Genomic DNA, 21340 nt, shown 5'->3' on the forward strand with positions numbered 1-21340 from the left:
ATCCGGTGTACCTGTACTTTTTTGCGCCCCCCTCCAATTTTCTCTGCCCCTCCCCACTTACCCCATCCAGCTGTCACCTTCATAATTTTCCTGCCCCCCTCTCTTTCCTGCCAGTTCTCTCTGTCAGCTTCATTACCACTCCACCCACCACATTTTCTCTAGCAGCTGCATAATCCATACTTGCCGAATGTTTCCATTTGCTACTATTGTTCTTTCTCTCTTGTTCCATTACTAACAACTTTGTGATGCTGAATGATGCAGAGAGCCAGGAGCCAAATGCTGCTAGCCTTTTCAGGATGGGCACATGTGCCATCCCCTCAACTATGCACACTAAGCGGAGACATCAGTTGCACAGCCCTCATTACGGGCCAGCAAAAAAATTGTGAATGCTGTAGTATATTGGTCTCATTTGATTACATCTTGAGGATGATTCATGTTACTCTCTTAATACAAAATATATTTTATAATCTAGTGTGAGGTTCCCAGATGCCATTACAGTACAAGTTTCGAGGATATCCATGACCCCAGATGGTAAAATCAAATTGACTGAGTCACCTGCGCTCAAGCATGGATATCATTAAAACCTGGACTGTAATGGCAGAGTTTGGGAACTTCTGGTCTAAGAGTTTACTTTTGAAAAGAGATAACCTTAAAAATAACTTACTTTGCAAGATTCATCACCGCATGCTTTTTGCACAGGAGTACAGTATTTCTGACTCCTCAGTTCCTCATTGTGTTTTCTTTCTATTTTTTATGTGACTATGCAGGCATACCGAGCAACAAAATAGTTTAAAAAAAATAAAAATAAATGCACGCATGTGCACAGGGTTGGTGGTGGTTTGTTGGGCACATTGGAAACTGATGGTTGGCAACCATTGATGTCCCCAATACGATGAAAATGCATTTTCCATCCAGTGCAGATATTGCCATCCTTAGCAGGCTTCTTTCCAATGCTCATCCTAAGCCTGCTGATATGAAAACTACTGCTAATACCAGGAATGTAGAGTCCACAGCAGAGCTCTTTTGCTCCTTTCCACTACTTCTATTGGATTAGTTTTCCATCAACTCTGACCTTTAGTTAAAAATACACAAAAAATACAACATGGTGCAGAATGTCTATATATGATAAAGTGAATGGAAAGGAAATGTGTTGAAGAGCCCTTTAATCGATAGTCTAGGTACCACAAAAGACACCCTTTTGGTAACCTCCTTACTAGAATTATGTTGTTTTAGGCATATCTGAAATCATTAAAACACCCTTGCGCTAAATTAAAAAGTATAAGCTAGTACAGGAACAATCATATATCCAAAATTATAAACATATTTATTATCACATATGTATTATAATATACTTAATTGATTGGTCAACAAACAAATAGTACTAAAATATCACACAAAAAAGATTTCCATAAGGTACAAATATATATTGCAAAAAATTAATTAATATACTTGAAAAACTATTTTATACTCTGGATCCAATGAGTCTAATATAGTTGTAGGAACTGAATATTAAACTTTAGATTGATTTTAATTCACTGTGCCCACATAAAACTCGTATTGATTTGAAGAAATTCAAGTGTCCTTCTCTTTAAATGTATAGAGAGAGTCTCTCAGTCCGTACAGACTGTAGCCGCAATCAATTTTAAATAAAGATGCCTGGTACATATCTCCATATTATCTGTACCAAGGGACCTGTGCCAACAGTAATTGGATCTCCACTTCGGGAGATTCACTAGCTCCCTCCTGAGCTGATCAGGGGAGAGAAAAAGGAGGGAGGGAGGTATAGTTACTCCAGCAGGTTTAGAATATCCTTTGGAAAGCAGTGAAAATGTCATCTCAACCTCACTAAGCAGATCACGTCCGACAGTGCAATGTATATCCGTCTGTTCGGAGCTCCCGGCAACAGCGGCAAATGAGTAGGTGTCACAGATTTCATCCGAGGGCCAAAGAAAAACCACTGATGCATTTGCACAATCAATGGGGGCTTTCAGTTAGATGTAAATATGAGAGAAACAATAAGAACAGATTTCACAAATGTACTCCTTATTCAATAGTTTGCCTGTTAAGGCAAAATTGTAATGAAACTATATAATATACTCTCACCAAATCACAAGTGACATACCCCGAATCATAAATAGCATACCCCAAACCCTAAATAGCTCTCATGGACATATTATAGTCCACATCTCCACAGAAAAGGAAAAAATATTTAAAAATACATAAAATTATAAAAAGTAATAAATAATTATAAATTACTAATACAAAAATAAAATGAAATAAAATATAGATATAAATGATAAACAACAAACAAAAAACAGAACACAAAAAAACAAAACCCGGTATCTTGAACCTATATTAGTAACGTTCATATAAAGAATCCCCCAGATAGTCTGTTCAGATACTTATTTTGTTACAAGATGTGCTATACATATAGAATAATTTTATTCTCCTCTACGCACTAATGTGGTTTTTTTTGTTAGCATCAAGGCTAACATATATGCCATTTTTGGTTCCCCCCTATGAAGATCTATAAAGGAAGTTTCTTCCAAATACATCAAGCATGTTCATACCCAAAAACTTGGTTCATTCATAACTATTATACAAGAAGACTATATTCTCATTAAGAGAAATATTCAAACTCAATGTTTTCATTGAGGCCAGCGGGATATAAGGAATGCAGCCGGAAGATCCATAATGCTTCTTGGGAGCATAACAATCTATACTGTATCCACTTCTATGTGTTTTCTTGATATTTCTAACCCAGGTGATAGACAAGCCCTCTGAATCTCCATTATGACACTACAGAAGTGTCTAGAGATACTATGATGTTGCATTTTTTTCATAATATTTAGACAATGTTCTCTTGTTTTAAAGGTCCGCGTTATCCTACCTACATACTGCAGGCCACATGGGCACTGCAGCACATAGATACAATACTTGGAATTGCAGTTAATAAACTCTGTTATAGGGAACGACTCCTTACTTTAATTGTATATCACTTTGTATACTCTGTTTGCCATAAATTTGCAAGTTAGACATCTACTTTTGCCACATTTAAAACACCCCTTGATCACATTTGTATTACTAAGCCAAGTTCCTTGTCCCAAAACAGGTTGTGGGACTTTTCTTTGTCCACTTGGGGCCAAGTGCGACTTGAGATTTCTATTTTTCCTAACCACTATTTTGGGTTGAGTCTTCATTACATCATTCAAAATGGCATCTTGTTTTAGAATATTGAAATTGTTTATAAAAGTGTTTCTAATCTGGGAAACCTTGTTATTATATTTGGAAACAAAACAAATTATTGATTCTGTGGGATGTTCACTACTGTTTTTAATAGAATCTTTTTTGGGAACCAAAAGATCATTCCTTTCTCTATTCAGGCTGTTATGTGAAAATTTTAAATTATAATTATTGGTATTTAAGCTACAAACAAATTCTAGTGCTGTGTGCTGATCCTCATTCCAAATAATAAACAGATCATCTATATAATGGCCATAGAACACCAGATTCACTCTGAACGGGCCGTTCCAAATAAATTCCTCCTCAAACCTTCCCATGTTTAAATTTGCAAAGCTCAGAGCGAACCTGGTGCCCATGGCCATTTCCACCACCTGTAGATAAAACACTTCCTCAAACGTGAAATAATTGTGCTTCAAATAAAAGTGATAGAATCTATTAGGAATTTTCTTAGACCCTGGGAGATCTCTAAATCTCTCTCCAAATAATATGCTGTCACCTGTACACCTAAATCATGCGCAATGTGTGTACAAGGCTTATACATCTAATGATAGAAACATATAGTCTTTCTTACAAAATATATCTTTAATAGTATTGGAAATATGCATAATATCACGAATATGTGATTTTAGGGCTATGACAAATTTCTGTAGAAAAAAATCAATAAACTGACAAATTAGAAGTGAGGGACCCAATTCCATAAAAAATCGTTCTACCAGGAGGTGTTGTGAGTGACTTGTGAAGTTTGGGAATGTGATAAAAATATGTATAACAGGATAATCAATAAAAGAAAAAAAAACTCTTCCTTAGAAATTGTTTCTTCTCGCAGGGCTCTCATGAGTATCAGTTTAAATTCTGCTTGGAAGATCATAGTGGGATCTCCTGATAGTGTACGATAGAAGGAGGGGTTGTTTAGTTTATTTGATGCTTCTTTAAGATAGTCATCTCTTGTCATCAGAACAACCCCCCTCCCTTATCAGCACTACGTATGACCAAAGAATGGTCTCTTTCCAGTTCTCTTAAGGAATTTCTTTCAGCCTTTGTTAAATTATATCTATATTTTATTTCATTTTATTTTATATTTTATTTTTGTATTTATTTATAATTATTTATTACTTTATATCATTTTATGTATATTTAGATATTTTTTCCTTTTCTGTGGAGAGGTGGACTATATTATGTCCATGAGAGCTATTTAGGTTTCGGGGTATGCTGTTTATGATTCGCGGTATTTCACTTGTGATATGGTGAGAGTACATTATATAGTTTCATTCCAATTTTCTTAACAGGCAAACTATTGAGTAAGGAGTACATTTGTGAAATCTGTTCTAATTGTTTCTCACATATTTACATCTAAATGAAACATTTTTCTATTTTCTATTGTGAACAAATAGTTGCATTTTTCTTGTTTATATGTAGCAACTAAATATAATGGTGTTATGTTAATTCGAACACATGGACTGAATATGAGTCACATAGTGATAAACATTAGTAACTGAAACTCCTGTAGTGTAGAGGTAAAATTGAGTGCCTAGTGTGCATAAGATCAGGGGATCGGTTCCAAGATAGGAGAATAAATCAAACAGATATTTAATTTTTATTTTAAAGTTGTCGATTTATTATTTTGAATATAGCAGTCAGATTTTACCTAAATCTATATGTATAAGTTGCGTTTTATATATGCTTGTTTTTTAAATAAATATTTTTTATCCTACATTGATGTAAGTTGCATACACTATGGAACATTGGCATAATGTGGGTATTACAATGATTCTGAGCAGCATTGTCCTGTGTATATTGAATCTCAGAGTAATCAAGATTAACAGGTACAAATTCACCTGAGTTAACTAATGATCCTGAACATTTGCTCCAATCATTCTGCCTTGGTGCGGGTATATAAGAAGAAGGAAGTCTAACCATCATCACTCTTTGATAAAGCCCTCATATGTAAGGGCGAATTGCGCCTGTGGACTCCTATGTAACTGGTCCAACAACTAGCAAACGAAGGAGGCACGGCAAGCGCACACGCTGTACACTGCTACAAGCACAGCCGACCCAGGTGATTTTGTGCAGCTGGATTATCTGGAGAATACGGGAGTTTAATAGGACTGCTGGTGCAGGGCTGCCCTATTCAGGCTGCCACCTGGAAAAACTCTGCTGACCAGATACACCTAATGCGGGCATTAACTGTGATACTGCAGGAGCCACTTTATTACCACACAAAAGGCCTCCTATTTTTTTGAGATGGACATAATATATGTGACTTCTAATCCCTGGCAAACAATTTCTCATGGATTATTCCCTTGTTTTGGAAGTGGAGGCTAAACAATCTATTGATGAACTTTTATGTGCTTTAAGATAAAAGGAGAATAACACTCACATTTTAGTATGATATGTTCCTGAGGGACAACATTCTATATTATATATTGAATGCCTAAATGCTAATCTGGATTGATTTTTATATGCATATAAAATAGATACTAGTATCTTACATATTAGCATATATTTATATTACATTGTGTACTTTTATTGTGTCTTTTATGATTCTTTATATGTGATTAAAGCCAGGATTATTTGGACCTATGACTGTTATATGTCCCTCTGCCATTTCACAGCCTGAATTCTATTACGCGCAGTCCCACTTGTTTGTCTAAATACATGAATTCGTCAAATAAAAAAACATCCTTTGTACAAGCAAGCCTCCTTTCAGAAAGCAAAAGAAGGGAAGCAAGAAACAGAAATTCTGTGTAAAAGTCCTGGACTCTTCTATAACAGGTTCCGTATAACCTGTGGCTGGTAGATTGGTTCCCAGGTACGCGCTTATTGATTATGGGGGTACAATGTCTACACTTTTTTGCCCTTCAGACTTACAAGTTTCAAAAAAAGAAATGCAATGCTGGTAAAAAAGACCTATTGACCACATTTTAATTTTCATGAATTCAATTGATTTACTCATGTGCTGCCAGTTCTTAACTTCCTTTTAAGCTGTTATGTGTGTTTTATAAAGAGTTTGATTACAGTATTTCTTGTGTGTAATCTCTGTATTAGGGTCTGTGAGCTTGCAGGTTTGATTCAGAGATGCCCGCTATGTCGATGCCGCATGCAAGAATGTTTTCAGTCTGCGCAGGCTTCCGAGATGCACTGTGCATGCTTCCCAATGGTTACTGCCAAAAGGACACAGAGGCATTTTCAGTGAGCATTCCTGGGAGGTAACAGGGGGCATGTTGCACTGACATGACTCCCAGAGATTTTTCGTGTCCTTGTTAGATATCCAGAGTAACTTCTTTATACAGTACACCATTTGTCCTCTTCCTTTACAAACACCTAATTTACAAAAGTATTTTATTTATGGCAGGATGAAATAATAATAATAATAATAATAATAATAATAATACATTTGCTTTTAATTATGTATTCACCATGATAGATAGTGACAACAGGCTTGTGCTGTAATATAGATGGTTCATTTCATAGATGTATTATCTGATGAATATGTATCTGATTCAGAAGTAATGTTTTTGTTAAATAGTTAGTCATTTATTGCCTCTTAGATATGATTTTCCCTGTACATCCAAACCGTAGGATGCGTCTTTTACAATACTTTTGTGTCATTTTGTTGAGTAAGGCTAAAACGCCCATTCCACTGAGTATTAAAGCTGCTTGTAATTCCATTTTAAACAGCCTTTGCAGATACTCTTGGTATGACTAACATGATGCACCTCACCCCTTTAAACCACTGAGAATTAAAATGCATCATTCCGGCAGCTGAATGAACAAAACCATGTTTCCAAATGTTGACAATGTAATAGTAAAACACACACAACCTACAGTATGTCATTATCCTCAGAACCCCAGCATGAAGCCGCAGAACATATGGACGTTGAGCTCACGTGTACCCTGGAAAATCTCAGGGACATTACAAGCCCTACTCACATCTCTCCTTCCAAACTTGCTGTGACTTCCTAAACCAATGCATGTATGTCCTTATTGACATGGGTCGCACTTTTACACTGCCTGCAAGGACCAACAAATACTCCTTGCAATAAGCAACCGTCTCCTGCCCTTGAGAGTGTCTGAATAAAATGGGACAACAATGTTACCCGACATGAAAAACAACAATTAATCTGCTGCACTTGTGGGAAATGATAATTTTACTTGTTTTCATGATTCATTAATTGTTGAAAGGCTTGTCATAGTGGCAACTCTAAACCACCCAACCACCAACTGTAATCTACTTATAGTGACGGATATATTTAAAAACAGGCAGGCATGCCAGAGGAGGGCCTTCACCAATAATGCCAATAATACATAGCAATAGTTTGCCTCTAAAAATAAGTTACTCTACCCTCACCTTGGCTATCTTTCGTCTTATCTGATCTAGCAACATACAGTAGTCCTTGTGGATAGACTATTGGATGAAAATGTCTACTTATTGTCCCACCCAAATATTTTTATATTGCATATGTTTTAAATTTTTTATTTTACAGTATTTTATATTTTTATTATTCTTTGTTGACAATCAAGATGCTTGGTGGAGCCAGACATATATGTGTTTTATCATGCAACGCCTGCTCCCTTGACACACAGCAAGAACTAACAACTTTTAAATTGATAGGTGCAGATATGATTTATTTTAATGTATCATACATATGCATTGTAGTATTTAAGAATGAAAGTAAATAGCGATTCTTTTTATATGCTGTGTCGGCCGCATTATTGTTTTATAGTGATAAGCACACTTTCTCCTTGTTATGTACACTATTTCATGGCAACTGCAGTTGCCCATTAGACTGCTGCTGTAGCTATTTAATTAGTTAATATTGGTATTTTTTAATAACTTCATCTACAATTTATCTACAATTTATTATTAAAATGTGATAATGTATGTTATTCTTTCACCTCATCATTGCTCTAAAGCAAGGATACGGAACCTCAGGCCCGGGGGCCGTATGAGCAGGGCCGGTTCTATGGTTACGCATGGTACGCAGCCGCGTAAGGCGCCACATAGTGAAGGGCGCCGCGGCCGCGACCATGCAGATTTCAGAGGCTTACAGCGGTGCAGACTGTGTCTCTGTGACACAGCTGCACCGCGCGTGTAGCGCTGACCGGACAGAGTTCGGTCAGCGCTACACAGTGCCAAACACACAGCCGCCGGTGCCGGCAGCTGTGTGTTTGTTTCAGCAGCTGATGAGAGTCCGTCAGACTCTCATCGGCTGCTGCTGCTGCTCCCACTGTGGGAGCCATCTTCCGGCTCCCGCAGTGGGTAATGGGAGAGACTTCATGACGTCATGAAGTCTCTCCCATAATGCAAAGCGGCCCTGGAGAATGGTCGGGAGTAGCTGATAGCGGCAGCGGGAGCAGGAGCGACGGGGGTTCAGGTAAGTGTTTTTTTTTTTTTATTACGTGTGTCTCTACTGGGGGGGGGGGCTGCAAGGTGTGATTAGTACTTTGGGCACTTGAAGGGGGGATTACTACTGGGGGTACTTGAAGGGGGGATTACTACTGGGGTAATTGAAGGGAGGATTACTACTGGGGGCACTTAAAGAGGGGATTACTACTGGGGGTACTTGAAGGGAGGATTACTACTGGGGGCACTTGAAGGGGGGATTACTACTGGGGCACTTAAAGGGGGGATTACTACTGGGGGTACCTGAAGGGAGGATTACTACTGGGGGCACTTGAAGGGAGGATTACTACTGGTGGCACTAGAAGGGAGGATTACTACTGGGGGCACTTGAAGGGAGGTTTACTACTGGGGGCACTAGAATAGGGGATTACTACTGGGGGTACTTGAAAGGAGGATTACTACTGGGGGGAACCTCCACTGGGGGCACAACAATGGGGGGACTAATACAAGAGGGGACTACTAGGGGCACTACAAGAGGGGGGATTACTACTAGGGGCACTACAAGGGGGGACCGCTAATGGGGCACTGCATGGGGGGGGACTACTACTGGGGGCACTATATAAGCTTACTAATGGGGGCACAAGGGGCACTGCACAGGGGGGACCACTACCGCGGGCACTGCATAGGGTGGCGCCAAAAAACCTACTCACTTACCAAAGAATTTGGGCTAGGGCCGGCCCTGCGTATGAGGCCCCCGGGATCATTTAGTCTTGTCCTCAGAGCTTTTTTATGCTAGCATCATCTGGCTAGCAGGGTGCCTAGTATGGTACCCTGCAGCCAGAATCTATGCAGCAGTGCCTTCTGGAGCGTCCTTAGGACACTTCAGACAGTCACACCGCTGCCCTTACAGCTCCCCAGAGCATCCTTAGGATGCTCCGGGAATTGCTGTAATCACCGGGGATTGTGGCCCCGCCCCATGTGACATCACACTGAGGGGGCGTGGCCTGCAATGGGCCCGCAAATAATACCTTTTTTCTAACATCTGTAGAAAAAAGGTTCCCCACCCCTGCTCTAAAGAATGCAAAAAAAATAAATGATGGAGCACAGTATAAGGTCTATAGAGATTCTAATTGTAATGTTAAGCATTTGTATAATAAACTGTTCTATATCAAAATCTTATTCATTTCTTCAAGGGAAATTCCCTGTAATTAGTGTAAAAAAGCTTGTTCCCATGTATGTGATATTATCCCTCTGAAATTATAGGACTAGATGTCTGCAGGGTGCTGCCATTGCTATCTAGTTGGAGAAAATCCATAAATGTGCACGTTTTGTGAGCAGGAGAGAATCTCCTGTCCTGCTCTGACCACCAGGGCTGCCATCATGAATTGTGGGGTCCGGGATTAACAAAATAGGCAAGGACTCCCTTCCCCTTCTCCCCTTCCCCCACTGGCGGGGAGAAAGTAACCAAAGAACAAAGCAGCCCCCTAGCCAGTCCCACTTCCCACATCTGCAACATCTGACATGCTGCAATAATGTAAGAAGAATCACTTACCTTAGTAACCTCGCTCCTTCTTCTGTTCTGGCTACTCTGGCTCTTCAGTCCTCACACCACACTCTGTGTCGAGGCTCCTCTCTCATTTAGTGGTGCGGCGTGACATCACGCTGCCTCACAAGTAAAACTTTATTGCGGCTTATGTAGAAGGGCAGGGACAGACTCATCACGGAGGGGATGCATAGATGTGAGTGGACACAGAGGAGGCAGGGGTGCTGAGAGAGGGAGGGAGCTCACTCTCCCCGGCGGCTCCTCCCCCGATCCACACGCTGGCTCAGCTAGATGTTCAGAGCGAATGTGGGTTGCTCCTACCAGCTTCCCCTATATAAGTCAGCCAGAGACCACTCTCAGGTGCTCTCAGTTGCTGCACACTCGGGAGGCTGGATCAGTCTCCCTGTATACCTCTCCTACTGCTGGATCAGGTTATACAGAGCTCTCTATCCTACTAAGCCTAGGGCTGTTCGTAGTGACAAGAGCTTAAAATTGCATACGCTCACAAGGTGTATTTTATGCATTGCATGCAATTTGAATTGCTATGTGTGGTACTGCCTTTTATACCTGAAAAACTGTCAGTTTGTAACCTATCACTGCTGTTTTCTCCCTATAACCCTCTACTACAGGTGTGTGAGTATTTGGGGTGAAACAAAATCACATGTGTACTCAGAATTTGTCATTATTATGTCTAAAGAGTCTGAAAGACGGTGGCAAAAGCCCCTGTTCTGGCGTTTTGTATGGCCTGCATTGCGGGGGTTCCTCCACAGGATTTCATACAATGTGAATTATGTGGTCACTGTGTTAAGCAGGCAAACCTTCCAGCTTCTGGACAGGAGCTCCCTTGGGTTTCCTTTTCCCAGATTATGGACCAAAATGCCTCTGCTTAGTGGCCATGTTGTACAGAGCTCAATGCCCTACTAAGCTGGTGTGCTTTTTGTAGTTGATTAAGAGCCTATGGCAAATATATTGCTTAAATGCTTTAAGTTTTGCTGAGTTATGCTGCCTTTGTTTTCTGAAAGATTGTCAGTATAACGGTACTTCACATTTACTAAATATGTGTGAAGGTGAGTACATTACATTGTTACTTTTGTAGAGGAAGTGTTCCAATTGGCCCCCAGCTGCATGTACTGGTGAGCAGAGCCGTAACTAGACTTTTTGGTGCCCTGTGCCAGAAAGAGCATTGGCGCCCCCCTCATTTTTCAAAGGGACATAATGCACCCAAAAAGGGGCCATGGCTTCATGGGGAAGGGCCAGGGAAGAGATGGTAAAGGCCAGGAGATGCTTGGGTTGAAAAAAGAGGAAGCTACAAGCAAGAATGATAATAAACAGAAATTTGACAGGCCCAAACAGCGCCCCCTGACCTGTGGTGCCCTGTGCGATGGCACCGGCCGCACTACCCTAGCCATGGCCCTGCTGGTTAGAGCTTTGCCCATCACCCCTCTCTCATAATTAGGAAGACTCCGCTGCAGTTGAGTACTGATGGGGAGGGGGGGGAGGTAAATTGGCCTATCCCTGATTATGCCTTATTACTAGAAAAGTGTATAACACTGGAATCCTACCAACTTTTGTTGCTTGTGATTCAGTACCTATTTGAGACAAAAATGTGCATGTAGATCTTGCCAAACTGATCATTTAGGCAGGGATTTTATGTGACTTATGCTACTATTGAAAGTGTTACTTTTTTCTTCCTAAACCCCTAAACTGCGGTGTTAGGGGTTAGAGAGTGCTTCACATGTTTCTGTGAAAGTGGTTACAGAAACACCTACACTTGTTGTGGGTTACGTGCAAATGTTTTCAGGAGGCTTGGTTCATCTCCCTGTATACCTCTCCTTGGATGGCCAGGTTATACAGAGCTTGATGTCCTACTTAGCCTTGGGGCTGTTAGTAGTTGACTATAAACTTATTGCATGTGTGTATGTATATATGTATGTATATATGTATAAGGGGAGAATCTTCCTTTATATGAGTCAGCCAGAGACCACACTCGGATGCTTGTGGCGGCTATTTGCTCAGGAGGTGGGGGCAGTCCCTATATGCCTCCCTTGCGGTGATCAAGTCATACAGAGCTCTAGGTCCTACCTGGTGTTTTGGCAGTTGTCTAGAGAGCTTAGTGTGTATGTACATGTGGATATGTTTATATAGATGTATATATCAAATTTAAATATCCGTGTGCATTGCATGTGACTTATGAAACCTGCTGGACTATGCTGCCTTGTCAGCATAACCTATCACTGCTGTTTCTCTTCATTTAACCCTCTACAAAGATGTGTGGGATATAGTGGGTGTGAAACGATGGTCACGTTGATACTCAGATGTTGGATAACTTTGTTATGTCCAATGAAATGGTAAGACAGGTGGCTGGAGCCCCTGGGCTGGTGTCATGTAAGACCTGTAGCAGCAGCCCCCTATGGTTATGCCCTCTATGTTCCATCATGGATGGACATGTGTGCTGGTCGAGGCAGGGCATCATCTTCAGTAGCCGTTCAACAATCGCTACAAGCTGCTAGATCTATGCAGTCAAGACCAGACGGTCGGCCCCTCACATGGGCCAGGCCACAGAAAGGGGCGATGGAGGTGTCCTCACAGGATTTAATACAGGTGCAATGTTGTGTTCACTGTTCTGAAGAGTCACCACAGTAGTCACTACCAGATCATGGCGCAGGTTGTGGACAGGTTGGCGGCTCCATCGCTGGCCCTGATGATGGGGTTCCTTCAGCAGCTGCAACCTACCATGTTTAGGCCCCCTATGCATCTGTCCTGGAAGGACGTGTACTCACTCGGGTCAGAATGTGACTTCGTCCTCAGCAGCTTTTCAGCAACTACGGCAAGCAGCTAGGCCAGTACAGCCAAAAAAATCAGAAGGCGGTCGGTCTCACGCTCCATCTAGCCCTCAGATTCTGGTACATCTTCTGGTGTATAGGGGGATACATGGGTCTTCTCCCAAGAGTCACTGTCTCAAGAGAGGAAGACCGTCTTCCAACAGTACGTCTCCTCCCTGATCAGAGGGGTCAAAGCTGTGCTTGTGGAGCCAGTATAAGGAAAGGCTCCAGTATTCTAACTCCAGAAAGTTGTGAAAGCTCAATTTCCTAAATCTGAGCACCTGATCGGAACTTGAGTATGGAGTTCTCCGCACAGGAAAATCCATAATACCAGAAAGGTTGAGGCCTTATATCCCTTTCCAGTACCATCGGCATTCGCCTTTAAGGGTTCCACTGATGAGAGCCTTGAAGCCAGTCTCAAGGCAGTCTTTCTCGGTCAGGAGCTTTTATTTGCACGGCCATGGTATGGCCGGGGTTCCAAATAAAAGCACAGACGATCTGTCTCTCACCAGAAGAGCATCTATCCATCAAAGATGTACTGTCACAACAAGGGTCGCCCGTTCTGGATCTGGATGATACCAGCCTCTGCGGATGGGGAGCAGAGAAAGGTCGACACACGTTTTCAAGGAAAATGGAAGACAACGGAAAGCAGTCTCTCCATAAAACATCCTGGAACTAAGGACAGTATTCAGGAGAGCTTGTTCAAGCTCAGGAGATGCTAAAGGGGCAGGCCGGTCTAGGTACAATCTAACAACGCCACCGCAGCAGATTGCCTCATCCATCAGGGAGGCACAGGGAGCTAGGCTACTATGGCGGAAGTGGCAGACATTCTGTTTGGGCAGAATGTCATTTTCCAGCGAGATCGGCTGTATTCATACCAGGAGTCCTCAATTTGGAAGTGGACTTCCTAAGCCAGCAGGATATACACGCCAGAGAGTGTGGGTTCTTCATCCACAGGTATTTCAGAGCATTGTGGATGGATGGGGTCTTCCAGAGGTAGACCTCATGGCCTTGAGTCACAGCCACAGGGTACCCGGGATCCTGCAGCAGAGTTTGTGGACGCTCTTGCAGTAGAGTGGAACTTCAGACTGGCATATTTGCATCACCCGCTGTCCCTTCTTCCAAGGGTTAACAGGAGAGTACAACAATAATACTGATAGCCCCTGCTTGGCCCAGAAGCCGTTGGTTCACCAACCTGCACAGTCTCTCCATAGACACTCCATGGCCTCCTCTGCTAAGGTCGGACCTGTTAATACAGGGACCCTTCCTGAATCCAGACCTTTCTCGTCTATCTTGGACGGCATGGTTCTTCAGACCTCTTAAAGTCTTAAAGGGAAAGGATTGCTGCAATTCAGAGGACAAGAAACCTACCTCTGGCTGTATTTATTACAAAACTTGGCACTCATATGTTCAGCGGGGTGAACTGAGAAAATGTGATCCTAGGGTGGTTAGGGTCTCTTGAGTGTGTTCTTTTCATCAGACTGGTTTAGACCGGGGTCTGCATCTGGCCACCCTGAGAGTTCAGGTTCCTGCACTTTCGGTTGGTTTAGCGAAGGATCGCCCCATGGCCTGATGTTAGAACATTTTTTTCAGGCTGTTCCGAGGGTCAGCCTCCCTTTGTCCCCCCGATAGCCCGTGGGGTCTGACATTGGTTTTCAGGCTCCTTTATTCGAACTCCTGAAATCAGTAGACCTAACGTGGTAGATAGTGAAGACCGTTTCTCCTGGCTATCGCTTCGGCTGTAGGGTCTCTGATCTTCCAGCACTTTCCTTCCGCTTCCCCATTTAATACTTGATCGGGATAGAGCGGTACTTCGTACTAGGGCGGGATACCTTCCAAAGGGGTATCCTGATTCCATATAAATGAAGAAATTGTGGTCCCAGCTTTCAGACTACAAGCCTCTCGGTAGGTGAGGCTTCCATTGGATGTTGTCCGTGCGCTGCATGTTCATGTGGATCACACCAACAGCATGAGGAAGTCTGATTCCCTTTTTGTACTGTATGGCTGTCATAAGAGTGGATGGCCAGCCGATAAGCAGACACTGGACAGATGGATTCATATGACAATTTCTCAGGCATACACACAGGCTTGTCTGGTGGTGCTGGATTCAGTAAGGTACATCCACACGGTCAGTGGGACCTTCGTGGGTGGGTTGCTGGGGCGCCTCTGCTGAATAATTGTGCAGGGCAGCCACATGGTCTTCCATCCATACTTTTGTGAAGATCTATGCATTTGACACTTTTGCATCTCAGGATGCCTCCTTCGGGTGCAGGATTCTCCTCTCTTCTGAGACACAGGAGCATTCCCGCCCCTAAAGGTTATTGCTGTGGGATATCCCCAATGTATTGGCTGTGGACCCCATGGACCCCGAAGAAGAAAATAAGAGTTATGGTATCACATACCTTTGTTAACTTTTTATTCGAGGTCCATGGGGTCCACAGGACACCCACCCTAACGCACCTGTGGTTTTGGGTATCTCTATAATTTCCTTTCTCTATGAGAGACTGGTCTAGAGAGCATGGGTTCTTTTTTTCTTCGCCTGCCTGAGCTTGGTAATGAACTGGCTACCTGGGGCCAGAGGCAGGGTATATGAAGGAGGGACCCAGTGCATCCTGGGAGCAGAGAGCTCGTTTAACTGTTTGGTAATCGGGATTCATACCTCAACGTATTGGCTGTGGACCCCATGGACCTCAAAGAAAAAGAGTTAACAAAGGTATGTTACCATAACTCCTATTTTTTTTTCTATATTTTTTTACCTAAGGGGACATGGCCACGCCTCCCGTGATTAGGCCACGCCCCCTGTCACCCGGGCCTGGCGTGGTACTTGGTGGCCCTGAGAGGAGGTAGGGGGGCAGGGGCATAGAAGAGGCAGGACCACAGCGGAGGGGTAGCTGGCGCAAAAAGTGCAGGGAGACAGAGCTTTCTCGCAAACTCTGTCCCGGGATGTGAATTATAATAAATTCATGCTATATTTGCAAATTTAACTTTGTGAATTGAATCTAAATAATTGCATCACAAATGCATCTGAGATGTGGATTGTTATAAATATGTCCCTTAGTGTTTACAGTATTTGTGAAGCATGTGTATGCAGTATATGCATATATAGTGTGTGTTCAATGTGCATATATCATAGAGTTGCCTTTAGCATGAGTCATGAAAATTTATGAAATGTAATAACGTGATCACTGGAGTGGAAAGTAAGAAAATAAAATTACATGCTGCAAACCACTGAAAGTACCCAAGCCATCTTGTTGCTAAGTAACTGACATAAAGTATTTCATTAGTGTATAGGTACAATTACAGAGCTAATGCACCATGGATTATAGTTCTATGTCTGTAGAAATCATTTTGACTTTTCTGCATATTTTCCAATTTCATCTCTCATGACATGTTTAGAAAAATAGAAAAAAAAACATTAAGTTTCAAGTTCATCAACATCATTCAGGAAAATAACAACTTAAGTACAAACCACTTTCTATATAAATGTGTCTTTCTTCAACCTCCAGGTGGCACTTTGGTGCTTTCAGGCTGGATAAGGTGATGATCCTTATCAAGCCTGATAGTAGGTTAATGGGATTGTGACAAAATAATTAACCCTTGTGGACAGTATATGTGTGGACGTACATGTGAGGCGGAATATAGATTGTAAGCCCTACTTGGGCAGGGACTGAGGTGAATGACCAAATATTCTCTGTAAAGTGCTGCGGAATATGTGGGTGCTATAGAATACCTAGACAATAAATAATCTTTAGAGTTACTCTACTTGGTTAAAGATAATTCAGCATAATCTGAACTTCAAGATACCTTTTGAAATAACACAAATAGATTAATTGTTTACTCATAAGCCTAATTACCATAGGTGCAAGGGGTTGCAGCTGCTATGGGGCCCAGAGCTGAGGGGGGCCCATCTTCCTTGTCAAAGTTACATGTGTTATATATATGTTTTACTATTGGGTGATGCTATGGGGTCTTCATATACAGAGTTACACCCCTGCTTGTACTCTAGGTCAATTTATAGGAATTCAATTTTTTTACCAAATTGATCAAACATCAGTATGGGCTCTATTTTAGTAAAAATAATGTTAATAAATAAAGTGAAAAAGGGTGTTTTCTCACCCTTTTCACATTATTTTAGTATCACTTAAAGTCAGGGGCGTCGAGAGGGTGGGCGGGTACTATTTGCCCGAGCTTCCTGAGGAGCCAGCGGGGGCCCGGGTCCGGCACACTCCCCCCTCCCTTCTCTGTCCATTACAGCAGCCCAGCACACAGGCAGAGCAGAGCCCGGAGCCGGCCCCAGTGATCAGCTGTGTGGTCTAAACAGACCACTCTGGTAAAAAAAAAAAAAAAATAGTAAAAAAAAAAAAAATTACTTCCCTGAATCCAGGGAACGGAGATCGGTGCTCCGGTGATGTCCTACCCCCGGTCAGCTGGTCTCCCATCCTGCACTGGGACCCGGTCATCAGGTGATCGGGTCCCAGTGCAGGATGGCAGATCAGCTGACTGGAGCCATGGAGGACATAACCGGAGCCGGATCACCGGAGGCAAGTCCAGTTAAGTGAGGAGGAGTCGCGATTGCAGGGGGCGGGGCTTAGCGGCGGGAGGGCTTCGCGACGGCCGGTCACTAAGCATGCTAAGTATACCGTGCATGTTGGCATGCATGGTATTTTTTGCGAAAATACCGTGATAAGTGTGGATTCGTAGGGACAGGGATAAAGCTCTGTCCCTGCAAGGAATTTTTAGTAAATCCCTGTGATATTGGCTGAAATCAAAATGTGAATTCAGTCGGTAATATCACACTACAATCTGCATTCAAAATGCGGATTGTAGTAAATAGAGCCCTATGTGTTTTAGGTCAAAATAATATTTTTGCCTAATGCCTGGATTTATCTAATGTGTCCTATTGTCCTACTTATTATTTGTGGCTATGCATGTTCAGCATTACTTTGAATTTGTATTAACCTGATGCTTTTTGTACATAACTATTAAATTCTTTGCCTTAGTAATGAGACCAGATCTTTAGCACTCAAAGTAAAATTTTAAGCTACTGTACTACCATGCCCACGTGTTGTGGTCATGAGGTGGCTGAGATACATTAAACGACTGTTTTATCACTCTGGATTTTTACCTCCGTAACCAAATCCAAGCAGCCATCAAAAACAAATCATTTGCTTCCTTCTTGCTATGTGGGAAACTACAACTAATGCTTTGATGAGTAACCTGATACCTTTCAAGGGCTACACATTACCCTTAATCTCAGTAATAAGTAAAACTAATACATTTAATCACAGAAAAACACTAATCCGTAATAGCATAACAAATCTGACAATTCATTGTGTTCTGGGTTTTCCACCAGAATTACAGATCTTAGATTAAAGGGCCCATTAATCATTAATATGTGTGGGATATTCCCATGAAAACACCCTTTTTCTGGGGATATCCACAAATATTAAGTGTACCCCGAATGTACTATGGAGGGACCGCATGCAGATATCTCATGCAGTACATGCATTTCTGACAGCAGCTGAGGCCCTCATAGGTTTCTATGGGGTTTAAAAAACTGTAAAATGTACCATGCTCTGCGAATAGCTGCCATAAGAAATTCTAATTGTCATGTCTATAAACTAATAATTAGTAAATAGAATGGGAAAGGCACAACACAAATCTGCAGGGAGTTTTCCATCTGTCAACATGTTTGTGTTTTTTATTGTGCTTCATAATAGACAATATGTGTAGAACCAAAAAAAAGATAACTTAGGGGGTCATTCAGACCCACTCGCGAGCGGCAGTACGCTCGCAAGTGGGTCGATGTTCCCCACTGCGCATGCGCACGACAGAGGGAGCTCCGTCGTGCGCATGCGCGAGACCCGGACTGCGACAGCCAAGCTGTCGCTCCGGGTCTCGCACCAAAGGGGGCGTGCTGTCGATGTTGATTGACAGCACGCCCCCTTTGGTGGGCGTGCCGGGGGCGTGCCTGCCAGATGGAGGCGTTCCCATGGGAGCGCCTACCGTCTGAAGCCGGCCCCGCTGACATCACTAGTGATGTCAGTGGGAGTGATTTTGGTTCTGATAGAGCCAAAATCACTCCAGGGCTTGTGGCAGGGAGACCCTACCACAGGGTCTCCATCGCAAGTCCGATGGTCGCGATGGTCTTTACACATCTATCCTTTACATTTCACTATCCCCTTTTTTTGCCTTTTCGTGTGATACCCTGGGGATGGTCCTTGGCTGGAATTTTTTGGGGGTACTTTGCTTCTCGGATGTGAACCCCTTAATGTTAGGGACGCCAGTATAGAGGAGCCTTGACGATTGGCCTGGCGCTTATTCATATATTTGCAAATGTATGTAACTAATACCTTTGAATCTCTATTATCATGTAGGATTTAAGTATTTTTTATTGATTTTGCTACAGTGTGCTGGAGGGCAAACCCCCTTTTTTCTGTGTTACTTGATCTAGTTAAGTAAGCTGGACTCATGAGATCTTTACTGTGGAGGAAAGGGGAAATCATTTGGTATAGACTAGGGATGGCCATTGGTGGGTTAACCATCGATGGTACCATTGGTGGTTGATGGTATAAAACCATTGTCTGGGAACCATCGATTGTTTCATCTTTAATTTTTGCTGGCAGTAGGCCAGTCAGGAAGTGGGGGTGGGGCTTCATGGTTTGTGTTGCGAGGTAAAGTTAGGCTCCGTGTCCCAACACATGGGAAGAAAATGAAGCCCGTTGCATAGCTATGTGCCATCAATGGCAGAGAATTAATGGATATCTGCCATCAATGACAAAACGTTCGACCATCGAAGGTTGTTAACCATCAATGGTCGATGGCGATCCCTAGTACAGACTGCACGTCACTCCTGCTAGGGGAATCCATATGGTGCAGAGTGCATGTCACCCTTGCTGGGGGAAACCATATGGTGCAGACTACATGTCACCCCTGCTAAGGGGAAACCATATGGTGCAGAGTGCATGTCATTCCTGCTGGGGGAAACCATATGGTACAGAGTGCATGTCATTCCTGCTGGGGGAAACCATATGCTGCAGAGTGCATGTCACCCTTGCTGGGGGAAACCATATGGTGCAGAGTGCATGTCATTCCTACTGGGGGAAACCATATGGTGCAGAGTGCATGTCACCCCTGCTGGGGGAAACCATATGGTACAGAGTGCATGTCATTCCTGCTGGGGGAAACCATATGGTGCAGAGTGCATGTCACCCTTGCTGGGGGAAACCATATGGTGCAGACTACATGTCACCCCTGCTAAGGGGAAACCATATGGTGCAGAGTGCATGTCACTCCTGCTGGGGGAAACCATATGGTGCAGAGTGCATGTCATTCCTGCTGGGGGAAACCACATGGTGCAGACTACATGTCACCCCTGCGGGGGGAAACCATATGGTGCAGACTACAAGTCACGTCTGCTGGGGGAAACCATATGCTGCAGAGTGCATGTCATTCCTGCTGGGGGAAACCATATGGTGCAGAGTGCATGTCACCCCTGCTGGGGGAAACCTTATGGTGCAGAGTGCATGTCATTCCTGCTGGGGGAAACCATATGGTGCAGAGTGCATGTCACCCTTGCTGGGGGAAAGCATATGGTGCAGACTACATGTCACCCCTGCTAAGGGGAAACCATATGGTGCAGAGTGCATGTCACTCCTGCTGGGGGAAACCATATGGTGCAGAGTGCATGTCATTCCTGCTGGGGGAAACCATATGGTGCAGAGTAGGGGTGTGCACCGGCCACTTTTTGTGTTTTGGATCTGGATCTTTCTTCGTGTTTTGGATCTGGATTGGTTTTGCCAAAACCACCCTTCCGTGTTTTGGGTTCTGGGTTTTGGATCTGTATTTTTTGTAAAAAAAAAAAAGCATAAAAACAGCTAAAATCACAGAATTTGTGGCTTTTCCTGCTCCTATGCAATTATTAACCTCAATAACCTTCATTTCCACTCATTTCCTGTCTATTCTGAACACCTCACAATATTGTTTTTAGTCCAAAAGGTTGCACCGAGGTAGCTGGATGACTATGCTAAGCGACACGAGTGGGCGGCACAAACACGTGGCCCATCTAGGAGTGACACTGCAGTGGCAGACAGGATGGCAGTTTGAAAAACTAGGCCCCAAACAGTACATAATGCAAAGAAAAAAAAGAGGTGCAAAATGGAATTGTCCTTGGGCCCTCCCACCCACCCTTATGTTGTATAAACAGGACATGCACACTTTAACAAACCAATCATGTCGGCACCAGGGTCTGCCACACGACTGTGGCTGAAATGATTGGTTCGTTTGGGCACCCACAAAACAAGCTGGCAATTAATCTGTCCCTGCACAAACTGGCTCTACGGAGGCAAGATGTCGTCCTCATCCACCGATTCTTCACCCTCTTCAGTG

At 42.9% G+C, this 21340-nt stretch overlaps 1 protein-coding gene across 4 annotated transcripts in view; it reads left to right on the forward strand.

Annotated features, from left to right (window-relative positions):
• Window positions 1–21340, forward strand: part of IPCEF1 (interaction protein for cytohesin exchange factors 1) — a 231360-nt gene that overhangs the window by 155477 nt on the left and 54543 nt on the right. The window lies entirely within an intron of this gene.

This window comes from Taudactylus pleione, unplaced genomic scaffold (genome assembly GCF_031769625.1).
Source record: "Taudactylus pleione unplaced genomic scaffold, aTauple2 ptg000473l, whole genome shotgun sequence".
NCBI lineage: Eukaryota > Metazoa > Chordata > Amphibia > Anura > Myobatrachidae > Taudactylus > Taudactylus pleione.